This window comes from Lithobates pipiens, unplaced genomic scaffold (genome assembly GCF_037356315.1).
Source record: "Lithobates pipiens isolate NorthernLeopardFrog02 unplaced genomic scaffold, aLitPip1_a1.2 Scaffold_19, whole genome shotgun sequence".
Classification (NCBI taxonomy): Eukaryota; Metazoa; Chordata; class Amphibia; order Anura; family Ranidae; genus Lithobates; species Lithobates pipiens.
Genome location: NW_027507764.1, coordinates 273501956 through 273519627, shown reverse-complemented (window position 1 = coordinate 273519627; position 17672 = coordinate 273501956). Strand labels below are relative to the sequence as shown.

Genomic DNA, 17672 nt, shown 5'->3' with positions numbered 1-17672 from the left:
TCTGTGCATCAGTATAGTAATTTAGAAACTCTAAGCATCCTGCCTAAACAAAATCACAATCCTTAACGTAGAGCTATAGGCAAAACATTATTTTTCCATTTTGGATAGAGCTAGGAAGATTTTTTTTCCGCCATCTGTGTCCCATTGCGGAGATTTACCTTTACTTCCTGTCCCATAGCCAAACAGGACGTAAGAGAAAATCCCTGTAAATGAAGGGAATTCCTTGGGGACCCCCAGGTCACCAGAACTAGTGTTTCTACTTGAAGATTTCCCCTCTATTACTTTTCTGGACACACCCCATAATTTGGGAATTTCTTTAACTTTCAATGATAATGGTAAACAGAACAAATAGAGGGTGAATCTCCTTAACAGGGGCACAGACAGCAATAGAAACTTGCAAGTGTTGCTATTCCTACCCATTCTATCCGAAACAACCTTTAGTTACACTTTAAAATGATACTAAACACACACGGTTTAATTTACATTATCCCTTCTGTTTCTGTATAGGTATGATGGCACAGTAATTATTTTAATATAAAAAATAATAAAAAACATGGAAGTAGCTTTTTTCCAAATCGAAACATAGCGGTCACGTGACCCAGATCTTTCTCAGCCTGTCTATAGGGAAACACAAGCAGGATGAGCTTCTACTCCTCTGCTGCTGGTCACATGTTCAAAATGAAAACAAAACAAACAGTGTTTGGAATACAGTGTCAAATAATATAATTAAACTGTTTTGAAATGCCATACAAATATACAATAGGTATAATAAAGAATTAGCCTCCTTTAAGATAATCACATTTTGTTGCTTTGCAGCCTGAGATAAAGGCAGACAGCTGTATTTGTGTTATAAGTGCAACCTATGACAAACCAAGTGAAAAAGATGGAACATAATTACCGTAAAATTTTTGAGGTAAATTTGCTGCCCTCTGCCAGAAAGTGGTCAATTGTCAAGAAAGTTTACCTTCCAACGTGACAATGACCCAAAGCAAACAGCAAAAGAGACCACAGTGGTTGAAGGAGAAAAAGGTGAATGTTCTTGCCTGGCCTAGTTAGAAGCCCAGACTATAGTCCACAAACTAAATTTGAGCAGTTCTGCAAAGAAGAGTGTGAAAATATTGCAAAGTCTATATGTGCAAAGTTAGTAGAGACATATCCCAACAGACTAAAGGCTGTAATTAAAGTAAAAGGTGGTTCAACAAAATACTGACTCAAGAGGGTGATCATTTTTCCAACTAAGTGATTCTGTTTTTGATTTTTTTTTTTGTCCCCGACATGTTGGTTTTATACCTTTCACTTGGATGTTATGAGTTGCACGGAGTAAATACAGCTGGATGAAACAAAAACTGTCTCTGTCGTCATTTCAGGCTGCAAAGCAAAATGTGATTATTTTAAGGCCGCGTACACACGGGCGGACTGTTCGCCCAACTTAGTTTGTCAAACAATCCGACAAACAGTCCGCTCAAAATTTGCATGAGCGGACTTGACCACACACGATGAACAAACAGTCCGCTGAAAGCGTGCGCGATGACGTGAACGGCACGTACGACGGGATGAGAAATTCGACGTCCAATACACTGCAATGCAACCTTCGCCGTGTAAATCCTTTCTGAGCATGCACAAAACTTAGTTTGTCGAACAAGCCTACACACGAGCGGACTGTCCGCTGAAACCAAGTTTCAGCGGACTGTCTTACGGAAATTCCGAAAAACTTTGTTCGACAGACTGTCCGCTGAAGCCCACACACGAGCGGACTGTCCGCTGAAACACTGTTCAGCGGACAAAGTTGGGCGAACAGTCCGCCCGTGTGTACGCGGCCTAAGGGGATTAGTTTCTATACCCACTATATATTTGAAATCAAATATTTATTATTTTTTGTTTTTGGCAATAACATGGCGTGGATGGATTTCTGCCAGTCACAGCCTGCATCTTAGAATATGACACAAGGTGATACCTCCATCAATCCATATGTAATATCCCACCCCATTGTGTTTAGCTAGTTAGTGGGCATGGAGGAGGGGGGAGGGAGTGGGCTGTCATTTACCACTGTGTATACACCGACACGTTTGACTCTATAGCCACATAGGCTGCTCAGATTTAATAGGGAGGAAATGCTCAGTATAGAATCTCACTGAAAACTGAGCACATGCAGAGTTGCCACTACTGCTGCAAAATCCATAGCTGAATTGGGGACATGAAGAGAAGGTGGCGATAAAGAGCAGCAGGATCAGCCAGGTATTTTGCACAATACAGAAAACAAATCCAATGGTGACTGAGTATGAACAGCATGTAATACACCATTTATTGATTTTTTTTTTTTTTATAGTGTGGGTTTAGTGACACTTCAACTACAGTCAGGTCATTTCTTTTTTTTTTTCTATTTTTTATCTTTTTTATGGAGTTTTCAGTTTCATTCAAAACAAAACTAGCCCACGCAGGGGCCAAAGAGTTAGGTCTAAAGGGTTAGGTTAAAAAGTTAGGATTGCAATTTTTGTAATTCTTTTCATAGAATAAAAATGTTTTAATATATTGTAGCCCACCAGCCAATTTGGTGCCTGCAATAATTTTCTTTTTCCAGGCTTTTTCCCCTTTTTATCATCTGGTGATTCTGCTAATACTCTTCTTGTCAATGCCTACTCACTGTACTGCATCTATAGAAAGACTACTAAATACTGTAGCTCTCCCTTTCCTCACCATCATAGCATTGGGAGGGGTTTGGTTCCTAGCTAAGGCTTCATTCTCACGAGGCGGATCCGCTCAGCGGAGTCCACCAGCTCAGCAGGAGATCTCTCAGTTGATCTCCGCTGAGCCGGCGAATGACAGGTCCGTCTCTGCTCACTGGGCAGGGAGGGGCCTGTCACAGTGCCGCTGATTCCTATGGAGGGATCGGACGAAAACAGACAGCATGTCAGTTTTCATAAGATCTCATCCGATCTGATAGGACGGATGCGAACGTATTGCCATATGTCTGATTTTAGCAGATCGGACCGGATTTCAGCGGACACGGTCACCGCTGACATCCGTCGCTCCATAGACCTGCATGGAGTGTCCGTTCAGTTCCGCCTAAAAAACTGACAGGGGGACCGGAACGGTCCATCCGTGTGAAAGGGGCCTAACAAAGGTAAAATGGACAAGAGAGATAATCCTGCTTGAGAGAACATTGCAGACTGAAGAGTACACAAGACATAGGACAGCACAGTATTTCTGTCAGGATTAACAAGTATTTACACAATATTGTCAAAGTATTGACGCCTGCCTTTACACGCACATGAACTTTAAAAAGGGTTGTAAACTCTGTTACACCACTTGTACCTACAGGTAAGCCTATAGTAAGGTTTACCTGTAGGTACTGTAAATATCTCCTAAACTTACAGTTCAGGAGATATTCACTATATACGCTGCTGACGTCATTGCTGCATGAAACGGCCTGCTGGCACCATTTCTTCAGGACTAGTGCCGCCAAAAGCAGCTCCCACACACATGCACAGGAGTGACGTCACTGCAAACCCAGAAGTAACTCTGATGAAAGATGTCGGCCATGGGAGCTAGTATGTGAATGCATACTAGCTCATTATACCTTTGTTTTGCAGGTTGTTTTTTTCCCCAGAGGGTTACAACCTATTTAATGGCATCCCAGTCTTAGTCCATAGGGTTCAATACGGAGTCGGCCCACCCTTTGCAGTTATAACAGTTTCAACTCTTCTGAGAAGGCTGTTCACAAGGTTTAGGAGTGTGTCTATGGGAATGTTTGACCATTCTTTCAGAAGCGCATTAGTGAGGTCAGGCTCTGATGTTGGACAAGAAGGCCTGGCTCAAAGTGTCTGCTCTAACTCATCCCAAAGGTGTTCAGCATACCATGACATTTTGAACAATTTTATGCTCCCACCTTTGTGGGAACAATTTGAGGATGGCCCTTTCCTGATCCAACATGACTGCGCACCACTGCACAAAGCAAGGTCCATAAAGACATGGAAGAGCAAGTTTGGGGTGGAGTAACTTGACTGGACTGCATAGAGTCCTGACCTCAACCCAATAAAACACCTTTGGGATGAATCAGAGCAGAGACTGCAAGGCAGGCCTTCTCTTCCAACATCAGTGCCTGTCCTCACAAATCTGCTTCCAGAAGAATGGTCAAACATTCCATAGACACACTTCTAAACCTTGACAGCCCTCCAAGAATAGTTGAAGCAATTATAACTGCAAAGGGTGGACCAACGGACTAAGACTGGGATGCCATTAACCACTTGACCACTGGGCACTTAAACACCCTTAATAACCAGACCAATTTTCAGCTTTCGGTGCTCTCGCATTTTGAATGACAATTACTCAGTCATGCAACACTGGACCTATATGAAATTTTTGTCCTTTTTTTCACACAAATAGAGCTTTCTTTTGGTGGTATTTAATCACCGCTGGGTTTTTTCTTTTTGTGCTATAAAAGAAAAAATACCGAAAATTCTGTAAAAAAACGAATTTTTCTTTGTTTCTGTTAGAAAATTTAGCAGATTAGAAATTTTTTCTTCATAAATTTTGGCCAAAATTTATACTACTACATATCTTTGGTAAAAATAAGTACAAATTGGTGGATATTATTTGGTCTTTGTGAAAGTTATAGAGTCCACAAGCTATGGTGCCAATATCTGAAAATTGATCACACCTGAAGGACTGATGGCCTATTTCAATTCTTGAGACCCTAACATGCCAGGAAAGTACAAATACCCCCCAAATGACCCCTTTTTGGAAAGAAGACATTCCAAGGTATTTAGTAAGAGGCATGATGAGTTTTTTGAAGTTGTCATTTTTTCTCACAATTCTTTGCAAAATCAAGATTCTTTTTACTTTTTTTTTTTTTTTTCACAAAATTGTCATATTATCAGGTTATTTCTCACACACAGCATATGCATACCACAAATTACACCCCAAAACACATTCTGCTATTACTCCCGAGTATGGTGATACCACATGTGTGAGACTTTTACACAGCGTGGCCACATACAGAGGCCCAACATGCAGGGAGCGCCATCAGGCGTTCTGGAGCACCCAGGACAATTCTGACATTTCTCTCCTACATGTAAAAATCATCATTTATTTGCTAGAAAATTACATAGAACTCCAAAACATTATATATGTTTTTTTAGCAAACACCCTGGAGAATACAATGGTGGTCTTTGCAACTTTTTATCTCGCACGGTATTTGCGCAGTAATTTTTCGAATGCTTTTTTTTGGAAAAAAAACTGTTTTGTGCTTAAAAAAAAAAAAAAACACAGTAAAGTTAGCCCAATTTTTGCATAATGTGAAAGATGAAGTTACGCTGAGTAAATAGATACCTAATATGTCACTCTTCAAAATTGCACACGCTCGTGGAATGGCGGCAAACGTCGCTACTTAAAAATCCCCGGGACTTACGCATGCGTTCGCTTCTGCATGCGAGCACATGGGGACAGGGGCGCTTTAAAAAAAACATTTTTTTTTTATTGTTCATTTTACTTTATTTATTTTAGTTTGACATTTTTTTCCCCAAAAATAATTTTTTTGATCACTTTTATTCCTATTACAAGGAATGTAAACATCCCTTGTAATAGGAATATGGCATGACAGGTCCTCTTTACAGTGAGATGTGGGGTCAATAAGACCCACATCTCACCTCTAAGCTGGGAAGCCTGAAAAAAAAAAAGATTCTGGCTTTGATCGTATTAGCGATTCGGTAGAAGCACCGGAGGGCGGAGGGCGGCGGGAGATGTCTATGGCTGGGTATTGCAGGGTATCACCGACTATGGCTGGGTATCTCAGAGCATGGTGTTGCAGAGTACTGCGTTGCAGAGCATTGCAGGGTATTGGCGGGTGTTGCAGAGCATTGCAGAGTGTTGCAGGGTATCGGCGGGTGTTGCAGAGCATTGCAGAGTGTTGCAGGGTATCGGCGGGGGTTGCAGAGCATTGCAGAGTGTTGCAGGGTATCGGCGGGGGTTGCAGAGCATTGCAGAGTGTTGCAGGGTATCGGCGGGGGTTGCAGAGCATTGCAGAGTGTTGCAGGGTATCGGCGGGGGTTGCAGAGCATTGCAGAGTGTTGCAGGGTATCGGCAGGGGTTGCAGAGCATTGCAGAGTGTTGCAGGGTATTGGCGGGTGTTGCAGAGTGTTGCAGGGTATTGCAGAGCGTTGCGGAGTGTTGCAGGGCATTGCGGAGTGTTGCAGGGCATTGCGGAGTGTTGCAGGGCATTGCGGAGTGTTGCAGGGCATTGCAGAGTGTTGCAGGGCATTGCAGAGTGTTGCAGGGCAATGCAGAGTGTTGCAGGGCATTGCAGAGTATTTGCAGGGAATTGCAGAGTATTTGCAGGGAATTGCAGAGTAATGCAGAGTATTTGCAGGGAATTGCAGAGTAATGCAGAGTATTTGCAGGGAATTGCAGAGTAATGCAGAGTATTTGCAGGGAATTGCAGAGTAATGCAGAGTATTTGCAGGGAATTGCAGAGTAATGCAGAGTATTTGCAGGGAATTGCAGAGTAATGCAGAGTATTTGCAGGGATTTGAGGGGTTAATTTTCGGTGAGCAGCGATGTGGGCACTGTAGATGCAGCCCACATCGCTGCTGACACCGATCTCTTCCCCCTCCGCTGTACCGATCGGTACAGAGAGGGGGAGGGAGGAACCGGCGTCATAACATGACGCCGGCTTGTTTACAAGTGATCACTCCGTCATTTGACGGAGCGATCACGTGGTAAACGGCCGCGATGAGCGGCCGTTTACCGTGATTCGTGATGCGCCGGGTCCACTGGACCCAGCGGTCACGGATGCTCTCGTGTGCGCGCCCCAGGGGGCGCGCGTAGAGCAGAATTCTAGGAGGCCGTTAATTAACGGCCTCTTAGAGTTAAACAACCGCCCTGATGCCGTTAATCGGCAATGGGCGGTTGTTAAGTGGTTAAAGTGCAGGAGCATGTAAAGGCAAGCGTCCTAATACTTTTGACAATAGAGTATCTATAGCTACGATGGATATAAAAAGTCTACACACCCCTGTGAAAGTGTTCAGTTTCTGTGATAGAAAAAAAATAAAAAAAATAATTTGAGAACTTTTGCCACCTTCAATGTGACCTTTAAACCTGAGCAACTCAAATGGAAAACAAACGGAAATCTAAAACAAAAAATAAAAATAAAAATAAATAAAATAATGTGGTTGCATAAATGTGCACACCCTCTTATAACTGTAGATGTAGCTGTGTTCAGAATTCAGCAATCACATTCAAACTCATGTATTGGAAGACAACATGGTTTAATATCAGTTTCACCTAGCAGCAAAAGAGTCACTGGTTCGAATCCCGACCACGACACCATCTGCCTAGAGTTAGCATGTTCTAACTGTGCCTGCGTGGGTTTCCTCCAGGTACTCCGGTTTCCTTCCACATTCTAAAAGACATGCTGGTAGGTTAATCAGATCCTGTCTAAATTGGCCCTAGTATGTATGAATGTGTGTTAGGGACCTTAGGTTGTAAGTCCTTGAGGGCAGGGACTGATGTGAATGTACAACGTATACGTAAAGCGCTGCGTAAATTGACAGCGCTATAGAAGTACCTGAAATAAATATCTAATTTCTGGAGATTTACTTCCTAGTGGATACAACCAAGTGGCCTAAGTTGGAAGTTGCAAGTAGACCCAGCAGGGTGTGGATTCATGCCCCCTGGCAGGGGAGAAGAGCTTGGCTCCAGGCCTTTTAATAAAGATGGAAGTGTTTGATTAACCACTTGCTTACTGGGCACTTAAACACCCTTCCTGCCCAGACCAATTTTCAGCTTTCGGTGCTCTCACACTTTGAATGACAATTACTCAGTCATGCAACACTGTACCCAAATTCATGACATTTTTTGTCCTTTTTTTTCCCCACAAATAGAGCTTTCTTTTGGTGGTATTTGATCACCTCTGGGGTTTTTATTTTTTGCGCTATAAATGAAAAAAGACCGAAAATTATATAAAAAAAAAAAACGCATATTCCTTTGTTTGTGACAGAATTATGCAAATTATAAATTTTTCTTCATACATTTTGGCCACAATTTATACTGCTACATATCTTTGGTAAAAATAACCCAAATTAGTGGATATTATTTGGTCTTTGTGAAAGTTAGAGAGTCTACAAGCTATGGTGCGAATCGCACAAAATTGATCTGTACTGGTGGCCTTCTTCTCGCTTCTTGTGACCCGAACAAGTCAGGAAAGTACAAATACCCCCCCATATGACCCCTTTTTGGAACGTAGACATTCCAAGGTATTTAGTAAGAGGCATGGTGAGCTTTTTGATGTTGTCATTTTTTTCCCACAATTCTTTGCAAATTTAAGATTTTTAATTTTTTTTTATTTTTTTCCACAAAATTGTCATTGTAATAGGTTATTTCTCTCACATGACATGTGTATACCACAAATGACACCCCCAAAAAAATTCTGCTACTCCTCCTGAGTATTATAATACCACATGTGTGGGACTTTTTCACAGCCTGGCCACATAGAGAGGCCCAACATGCAGGGAGCGCCATCACGTGTTCTAGGAGCATAAATTACACATCTAACTTGTTGACTACCTATTACACTTTTGAAGGCCCTGGAGCACCAGGACAATGACACGTGACACTGATGACAGATGGCACTGATCCGTGGCAATGATGACACGTGGCACTGAAGACAGATGGCACTAATATGTGGCACTGATGACAGATGGCACTTATACGTGGCACTGATGACACGTGGCACTAACATATGGCACTAATACGTGGCACCGATGACAGATGGCACGTGACACTGATGACAGATGGCACTGATAAGTGGCATTGATGACACGTCACACTAACAACAGATGGCACGTGACACTGACAGGTGGCACTGATAACAAATGCCACTGATACGTGGCACTGACAGATGGCACTATGTGGCACTGATGACAGATGGCACTGGGGACAGATAGCACTAACAGGTGGCACTGGGGGCAGGTAGCACTGGGGTGGATGGCACTGGGGGAGGGCGGCACTTTTTTTTACCTTTTTTTTTTTTTTTACACTCACGGCCGCTGCAGCCGTTCATCTCTCCCTCCTCACACGCTGTCTGTGTGAGGAGCGAGAGCGGCGCTGAGAGATGATCTCATATGTTTACATATGAGATCATCTCCCATTGGACACGCCGATCGCGCTGTAAACAGCCGCTGTGATTGGCCGTTTACAGCGATCTGTGCTTGCCTGTCTCAGGGGGACACGGCAAACACAGAACTTCCCCGATGCGTGCCCGCGGCGGTGCGCATTGCAGAAGTAAATAACAGGACATCCAGGGACGGCCTCCCGGACGAAAGTGCCTGCTCTACGGTCCTGTCATTCGGCTATAGGGCAGGCGCGAGGAGGTTAACAAGTCTGCAAACAAAGCTTCAAAGAAAGCCACAACTGCCAAGATGACTGATGGATTGAGCTCAAAGAACAGCTGTCATTGAGGATTTGACCAGGGTCGGATGGCAATGAATCATGGACAAACGTTGCCTCTAGTGACACTACAGCATGCCTTCAGGAGGATGGACAGATATTAACCACTTAAGGACCAGGCCTCTTTTTCAGATTTGGTGTTTACATGTTTAAAACAGTTTTTTTTGCTAGAAAATTACTTAGAACCCCCAAACATTTTATATTGTTTTTTTTCTAACACCCTAGAGAATAAAATGGCGGCCATTTAAATACTTTTTTTCACACCGTATTTGCGCAGCGGTCTTACAAGCGCACTTTTTTTGGAAAAAAATTCACTTTTTTGAATAAAAAAAATAAGACAACAGTAAAATTAGCCCAATTTTTTTTAGATTGTGAAAGATAATGGTACGCCGAGTAAATTGATATCCAACAGGTCACGCTTCAAAATTGCGCCCGCTTGTGGAATGGCGTCAAACTTTTAGCCTCAAAAATCTCCATAAGCGACATTTAAAAAATTGTACAGGTTGCATTTTTTGCGTTACAGAGGAGGTCTAGGGTTAGAATTATTGCTCTCGCTCTACCGATCGCGGCGATACCTCACATGTGTGGTTTGACCACAGTTTTCATATGCGGGCGCTACTCACGTATGCGCTCGCTTATGTGCGCAAGCTTGTCGCGACGGGGTGTTTAAAAACCTTTTTTTCTTATTTATTTTAATTGATTTTATTTATTTTTACACTGTTTTTAAAAAAAAAAAAAAAAAATGGATCACTTTTATTCCTATTACAAGGAATGTAAACATCCCTTGTAATAGAAAAAAAGCATGACAGGTCCTCTTAAATATGAGATCTGGGGTCAAAAAGTCCTCAGATCTCATATTTGGACTAAAATGCAAAAAAAAAAAAAAAAAAAAAAAGACATTTAAAAAAAATATACCTTTAAGAGGCATGGGCGGAAGTGACGTTTTGACGTCGCTTCCGCCCTCCTATGGTATAGAGACGAGTGGGGGCCATCTTAGCCTCACTCGTCTCCATACCCAGCTAGCAAAAGGACCAGATCGCCTCCAACCACTACTGACGGCTCCGGTAAGCGGCGGAAGGTGCGGGGGGTGGCACCTCTCCCGCCGCCGATAGCGGTGATCTCGCGGCAAATCCGCCGCGGAGACCACCGTTATCGTGCAGACGACCGGCGCCTGAAGAGATGGATATCTCGGTTGTGACAGCAGCTGCTGCCGTTACCGAGATATCCCTCTTCAAAAATAGGACGTACATCGTCGTGCGCTGGTCGTTAAGTGGTTAAAGGACTGCCTCTTATTGATATTCTACTGGATAGAAGGCTCAATGCAGAATGCACTTTAAAAGTGTTCATTGAATAGAAAGTATCTCTCGCCTGATGGCTCTTTTGCCATCGAGCCCGGCTGAAGGATACCGACCACCGACGACGACCTTAAGTATCATTGATGTTATTTTGTTTTCATTGCTCTGTAATTTTTTCCTTTAGTGTTTTTATGTTAGCGTTCCTATTTTATTGCAAAATAAATAAGACCCTGGTTTATATAAGCAGTGTGTTTTATTTTCAATGGCTAACCTTTATTATTGTACCCTCACCATTATCAGAGCTTTGATGTGGAGATGCCACACCATGTCACAGGTGCATATGTGCAGTGTATACCTGATTTTGTCAGGAATACCAATTGCACACCTGTGGGCTGGGTTCATAAACATCCCAGCAATAGAAGTCGGTGCTCAGACTTGGAGACAGCTCCGCCCGGCAGACAGGAAGTCTGGCCTAGGAGGTCGGGAGGGTTCCAGTAGGAGACGGCTCCAGGAGAAAGACTGTGTACATCTGAAGCAGGCAGGTGTAGCCTGTGACCAAAACAGCATAAAGCTGACAGTAAGCCAGGAGGCCATCGTTTGGTTATACAGTGATGGTGGAACCCCCCTACAAGGGAATATTACTGTTGAGTAAGCCAGGAGGCTATCGTTTGGTTATACAGTGATGGGGGAACCCCCTGCAATGGAAGATTATTGTTTGAACTTTTTATTTGCATTTAAATAAAAGTGGGCTGCCATGCCCTAAAACACAGTCTGGAGTGGCACGTTTCTGGAAAACAACATGCACTTGAATCTAATCACCCTGGATCGTCACTATATATATATATATATATATATATATATATATATATATATATATATATATATATATATATATATATATATATATATATATATATATATATACATACATATACACACACACACACACACACACACATACACACACACTCTATATATATACATATATATATATATATATATATATATATATATATATATATATATATATATATATATAAAAAATAAAGGGATAGATTATAGAGGAACACCGATACAATGCTGGGAAACTGTCAGTGTTCCATCTATAACAGACAAGGAGGAGGCGGGGCTTTGTTACGATGGACGGCCAAACAGACTGCATAACACAGCGGGAGACATCCGCCGTTTTAGTTTTTAAAGGTATGGCTGCAAATGGGCACAGTGAGGCTGCAAATGGGCATTGTTTACCCAGTAGCTGCTGCATTTTCCCACCCTAGGCTTATACTCGAGCCAATACATTTTCCCAGTTTTTTGTGGTAACATTAAGTGCCTTGGCATTCAGTTCGGCCTATAAGGTAAGTGTATATTGATAGGTTTACGCAAAAGTTATAGAGTCTACAAACTATGAGATAGATTAAGGGATTTTTTTTTTTTTTTTTAACTAGTAATGGGAAACGATCAGTGATTTTTTGCCGGACTGCGACATTGCAGTGGACAAGTCTGATACTAAGTGACACTTTTTAGGGAACCAATACAGCGATCAGTGCTTACCCCCTTCAGATCCGCGCTATAGCTGAAAGACGGATACAGCGCGGATCTAGGAGGCTGTCAATAGACTTTGCATGCACCCCACAAGCCCCCTGCAGGGGGCGCACGCAGTGATCACCAAGTCAGTGAGACTTAAGTTATCACAGATCAGAGTACGGGGTCGATCCCGGTCTCTTTCCACATGATCAACTGTCAGCCAATGATTACTGATCTCCTGTCTTCATCATGTGATCAGCTATCAGTTTTTTTTTTTCCTTCTCACGTCTTTTGTTGAAGGGACATCGGTCCCGAAGAGGCACAGTCGCCTCATCTGTGCCCACCAGTACTGCCTGCCAGTGCCACGACTCAGTGCCCACCAGCACATACCTGTGCCAGCAATCAGTGCCACCTATCAATGCCCATCAGTGGTGTCAATCAGTGCCTCATCAGTGCTGCCTATCAGTGTCACTTACCAGTGCCCAACACTGCCACCCATTAGTGCTCATCACTACCACCCATCAGTGCCATCCAATCAGTGCAGCCTCATCAGCGTACATCAATGGAGGAGACAAATTACCTGTTTGCAAAATTAACTAAATATAAAACGGTTTTGTATTTTTTTTTTTAGTTTGGTCTTTTTTATTTATTTTTTTAACAAAGAATAAAAAAAAACAGGTGATCAAATACCACCAAAAGAAGGCTCTATTTGCGAGAAAAAAAATATAAAAATGTCATTTGGGTACAGTGTTGTATGACCACACAATTGTCGTTGAAAGAGTGACATCGATAAAAGCTGAAAATCGGTCTAAGCAAGAGGGGGGTTTAGGTGCCCAGTAAGCAAGTGGTTACAAAAATGTACTGTCACTGGCAGGGAAGGGATTAACATTGGGGCAATCAAATGGTTAAAAGGTGTCCCTTGTGGGTGCTTTCCAACAGTGGGGCATGTGCTTTGACTTAAGGACTCCATCGGATCTCCATTTTCCCCTCTGGCGGTTCTGTCTCTCTCCGAACGCTCATCGGGTCCGCGCCTCAGACCAGGAAGAAGAAATCACGGATAGGTACATGATTTTGTGCTTAAGGGCTGCCCTGCCACAGTATATGTATACAGGGCGGTCCTTAAGCGGTTAAATAGGAGTCAGCACACACCTGCCATCATTTAAAGTGCTCTTGATTAACCCCAAATAAAGTTTAGCTGTTCTGGTAGGTCTTTCTTGACCTTTTCTTAGTTGCATCCTACAGCAAAAGCCATGGTCCGCAGAGAGCTTCCAAAACAGAGGGATCTCATTGTTAAAAGGTATCAGTCAGGAGAAGGTACAAAAGAATTTCCAAGCATTAGATATACCATGGAACACAATTAAGACAGTCATCAAGTGGAGAAAATATGGCACAACAGTGACATTACCTAGAACTGGACTTTCCTCCAAAATTCATGAAAAGATGAGAAGAAAACTGGTTAAGGAGGCTGCCAAGAGGCCTACAGCAACATTAAAGGAGCTGCAGAAATATCTGGCAAGTACTGGCTGTGTGGTATATGTGACAACAATCTTCCATATTCTTCATATGTCTGGGCTATGGGGAAGAGTGGCAAGACAGAAATGCCTCATCTTATGAAAAAAAATATCCAAGCCTGGCTAAATTTTGCAAAAACACATCTGAAGTCTTCTAAAAGCATATGGGAAGATGTGTCGTGGTCTGATGAAACCAAGGTTGAACCTTTTAGCCATAATTCTAAAAGATATGTTTGGTGCAAAAACAACACTGTAAATCACCAAAAGAACACCATACCCACAGTGAAGCATGTTGGTGGCAGCATCATGCTTTGGGGCTGTTTTTCTTCAGCTGGAACTGGGCCTTAGTCAAGGTAGAGGGAATTATGAACAGTTCCAAATACCGGTCAATATTGGCACAAAACCTTCAGGCTTCTGCTAGGAAGCTGAACATGAAGAGGAACTTCATCTTTCAGCATGACAACGACCCAAAGCATACATCCAGATCAACAAAGGAATGGCTTCAACAGAAGAAGGTTTTGGAATGACCCAGTCACAGGCCAGACTTGAATCCGATTAAAAAATCTGTGGGGTGATCTGAAGAGGACTGTGCACAGGAGATTCCCTCTCAAACTGACAGATTTGGAGTGTTTTTGCAAAGAAAAGTGGGCAAATATTGCCAAGTCAAAATGTGCCATGCTGATAGACTGAAATGCTGTAATAAAATCTAAATGTGCTTCAACAAAGTATTATTTAGGGGTGGGCACACTTAGGCCTCATGCACACGAGACGCAGTTAAACGCGCGTTCTGATGCAGTTGGACAGTTTTTTCAACTTTGAACTTTGAACTCATTCAATGTTATCCTATGTGTCCATGCACACAGTCTAGTTTTTTTCCGTTTTTATGCAGTTGCGTTTAATCTCGTTTTTCCAGAAGCAAAAAAATGCGTTCAGAAGCAAAAATTTCCACGTTTCAGACGCAAAACGGCGCTACCGCGTTTAGCCGCGTTTGCGTTTATATGCGTTTTTAAAGGTGACCTTTTTTTTTACATTAAAAATCTCAAAAATGATTGCAAATGATGAAAAACCATTAGAAAAATATTTTAAACAATTGCAATTGCAAGTGGACAATCCACAACTTGTGGCAAGTGACATGGCAGGTGGCAAGTGACGTGGCAAGTGGACAATCCACAACTTGTGGCAAGTGACATGGCAGGTGGCAAGTGATGTGGCAAGTGGACAATCCACAACTTGTGGCAAGTGACGTGGAAAGTGGACAATCCACAACTTGTGGCAGGTGACGTGGCAAGTGACCTGGCAGGTGACGCGGCAAGTGACCTGGCAGGTGACGTGGCAAGTGGAAAATCAACAACTTGTGGCAGGTGACTGGCATGTGACGTGGCAAGTGGACAATCCATAACTTGTGGCAGGTGACGTGGCAAGTGACGTGGCAAGTGGACAATCCACTTGTGGCAGGGGATGTGGCAAGTGACGTGGCGAGTGGACAATCCACAACTTGTGGCAGGTGACGTGGCAAGTGGACAATCCACAACTTGTGGCAGGTGATGTGGCAAGTGGACAATCCACTTGTGGCAGGTGACGTGGCAGGGGATGTGGCAAGGGACGTGGCAAGTGGACAATCCACAACTTGTGGCAGGTGACGTGGCAGGTGACGTGGAAAGTGATGTGGCAAGTGGACAATCCACAACTTGTGGGAGGTGATGTGGCTGGTGACGTGGCAAGTGGACAATCCACATCTTGTGGCAGGTGGCATGGCAGGTGACGTGGAAAGTGGACAATCCACATCTTGTGGCAAGTGACGTGGCAGGTGACGTGGAAAGTGGACAATCCACATCTTGTGGCAAGTGACGTGGCAGGTGATGTGGCAAGTGACGTGGCAAGTAGACAATCCACAACTTGTGGCAGGTGATGTGGCAAGTGACGTGGCAGGTGATGTGGCAAGTGACGTGGCAAGTGGACAATCCACAACTTGTGGCAGGTGATGTGGCTGGTGACGTGGCAAGTGGACAATCCACAGCTTGTGGCAGGTGGCATGGCAGATGACGTGGAAAGTGGACAATCCACATCTCGTGGCAAGTGACGTGGCAGGTGATGTGGCAAGTGACGTGGCAAGTGACGTGGCAAGTGGACAATCCACAACTTGTGGCAGGTGACGTAGCAGGTGATGTGGCAAGTGATGTGGCAGGTGATGGGACAAGTGGACAATCCACATCTTGTGGCAAGTGACGTGGCAGCTGACGTGGCAAGTGACGTGGCAAGTGGACAATCCAAAACTTGTGGCAGGTGACGTGGCAAGTGACGTGGCAAGTGGACAATCCACAGCTTGTGACAGGTGATGTGGCAAGTGATGTGGCAGGTGATGTGGCAAGTCACGTGGCAAGTGGAAATCCACAACTTGTGGCAGGTGATGTAGCTGGTGACGTGGCAAGTGGACAATCCACAACTTGTGGCAGGTGGCATGGCAGGTGACATGGAAAGTGGACAATCCACATCTTGTGGCAAGTGACGTGGCAGGTGATGTGGCAAGTGACGTGGCAAGTGCACAATCCCCAACTTGTGGCAGGTGACGTGGCAAGTGGACAATCCCCAACTTGTGGCAAGTGACGTGGCAAGTGACGTGGCAAGTGGACGATCCAAAACTTGTGGCAGGTGACGTGGCAAGTGACGTGGCAGGTGATGTGGCAAGTCACGTGGCAAGTGGACAATCCACAACTTGTGGCAGGTGACGTGGCAGTTGGACAATCCACAACTTGTGGCAGATGACGTGGCAAGTGACGTGGCAAGTGGACAATCCACAACTTGTGGCAGGTGCCGTGGCAAGTGACACGCTAAATACAAGTACACTGCAGCTCTCAAAGCTGCTGCTACTCACTCTGGTCTCACAAAATTGCTGAAATAGTTAATACTGTTTTTTTGAGCTGGGGAGGGTCTATGATGTTGGCTTAACTAAACGCTTCTAGACGCAAACGCGGTAAAACGCCGCTAAATCGCGGTAAAAATCGCGGCAAAACTGGCGTTTCTAAACGCCGGTTTCAACATGTGTCCAGCAGCGTTTGCATCTGCGTCTCGTGTGCATGAAGCCTTATGCAACCATATTTGATTTTTTTTTTTGTTTTACTTCCCTTCACCTATAAAGATTTCAGTTTGTTGTTCAGCTGAGTTGTACAGTTTATAGGTCACATTAAAGGTGGAAAAAGTTCCAAAAATGATTTACATTGGTCTCATATATATATATATATATATATATATTATATATATTATATATTATATATATATATATAATCACACACACAGGGGGGAAAAAAAGTATTTAGTCATCCACCAATTGTGCAAGTTCTCCCACTTAAAAAGATGAGGGAAGCCTGTAATTGTCATCATAGGTATACCTCAACTATGAGAGACAAAATGTGAAAACAAATCCAGACAATAACATTGTCTGATTTTTGAAAGAATTTATTTGCAAATTATGGTGGAAAATAAGTATTTTGTCAATATCAAACGTTGATCACAATACTTTGTTAACCACTTGCCGCCCGCCCTATAGGCAATTGACGGTGGCAAAGTGGTTTCATAATCCTGATCGGACGTCATATGACGTGATCAGGATTATGAGCCGCTGCACGCCCCCGGGGGCGCGCATCGCAGCGATCGTTGTTGCGGGGTGTCAGTCTGACACCCGGCAACTATGATCTTGGTAAAGAGTCTCCGACGGAGACTCTTTACCACGTGATCAGCCGTGTCCAATCACGGCTGATCACAGTGTAAATGGGAAGAGCCGGTGATCGGCTTTTCCTCACTCGCGTCTGTCAGACGCGAGTAGAGGAGAGCCGATCGGCTGCTCCTCTGACAGGGGGGGTCTGTGCTGATCGATTATCAGCACAGCCCCCCCCCCCCTAGGATG

General features: G+C 43.7%; 1 protein-coding gene across 4 annotated transcripts in view; it reads right to left on the bottom strand.

The window, feature by feature from the left end:
• The window catches only part of ICE1 (interactor of little elongation complex ELL subunit 1), a 464643-nt gene that overhangs the window by 347627 nt on the left and 99344 nt on the right, over positions 1 to 17672 (bottom strand). The gene's annotated exons all lie outside the window — the stretch shown is intronic.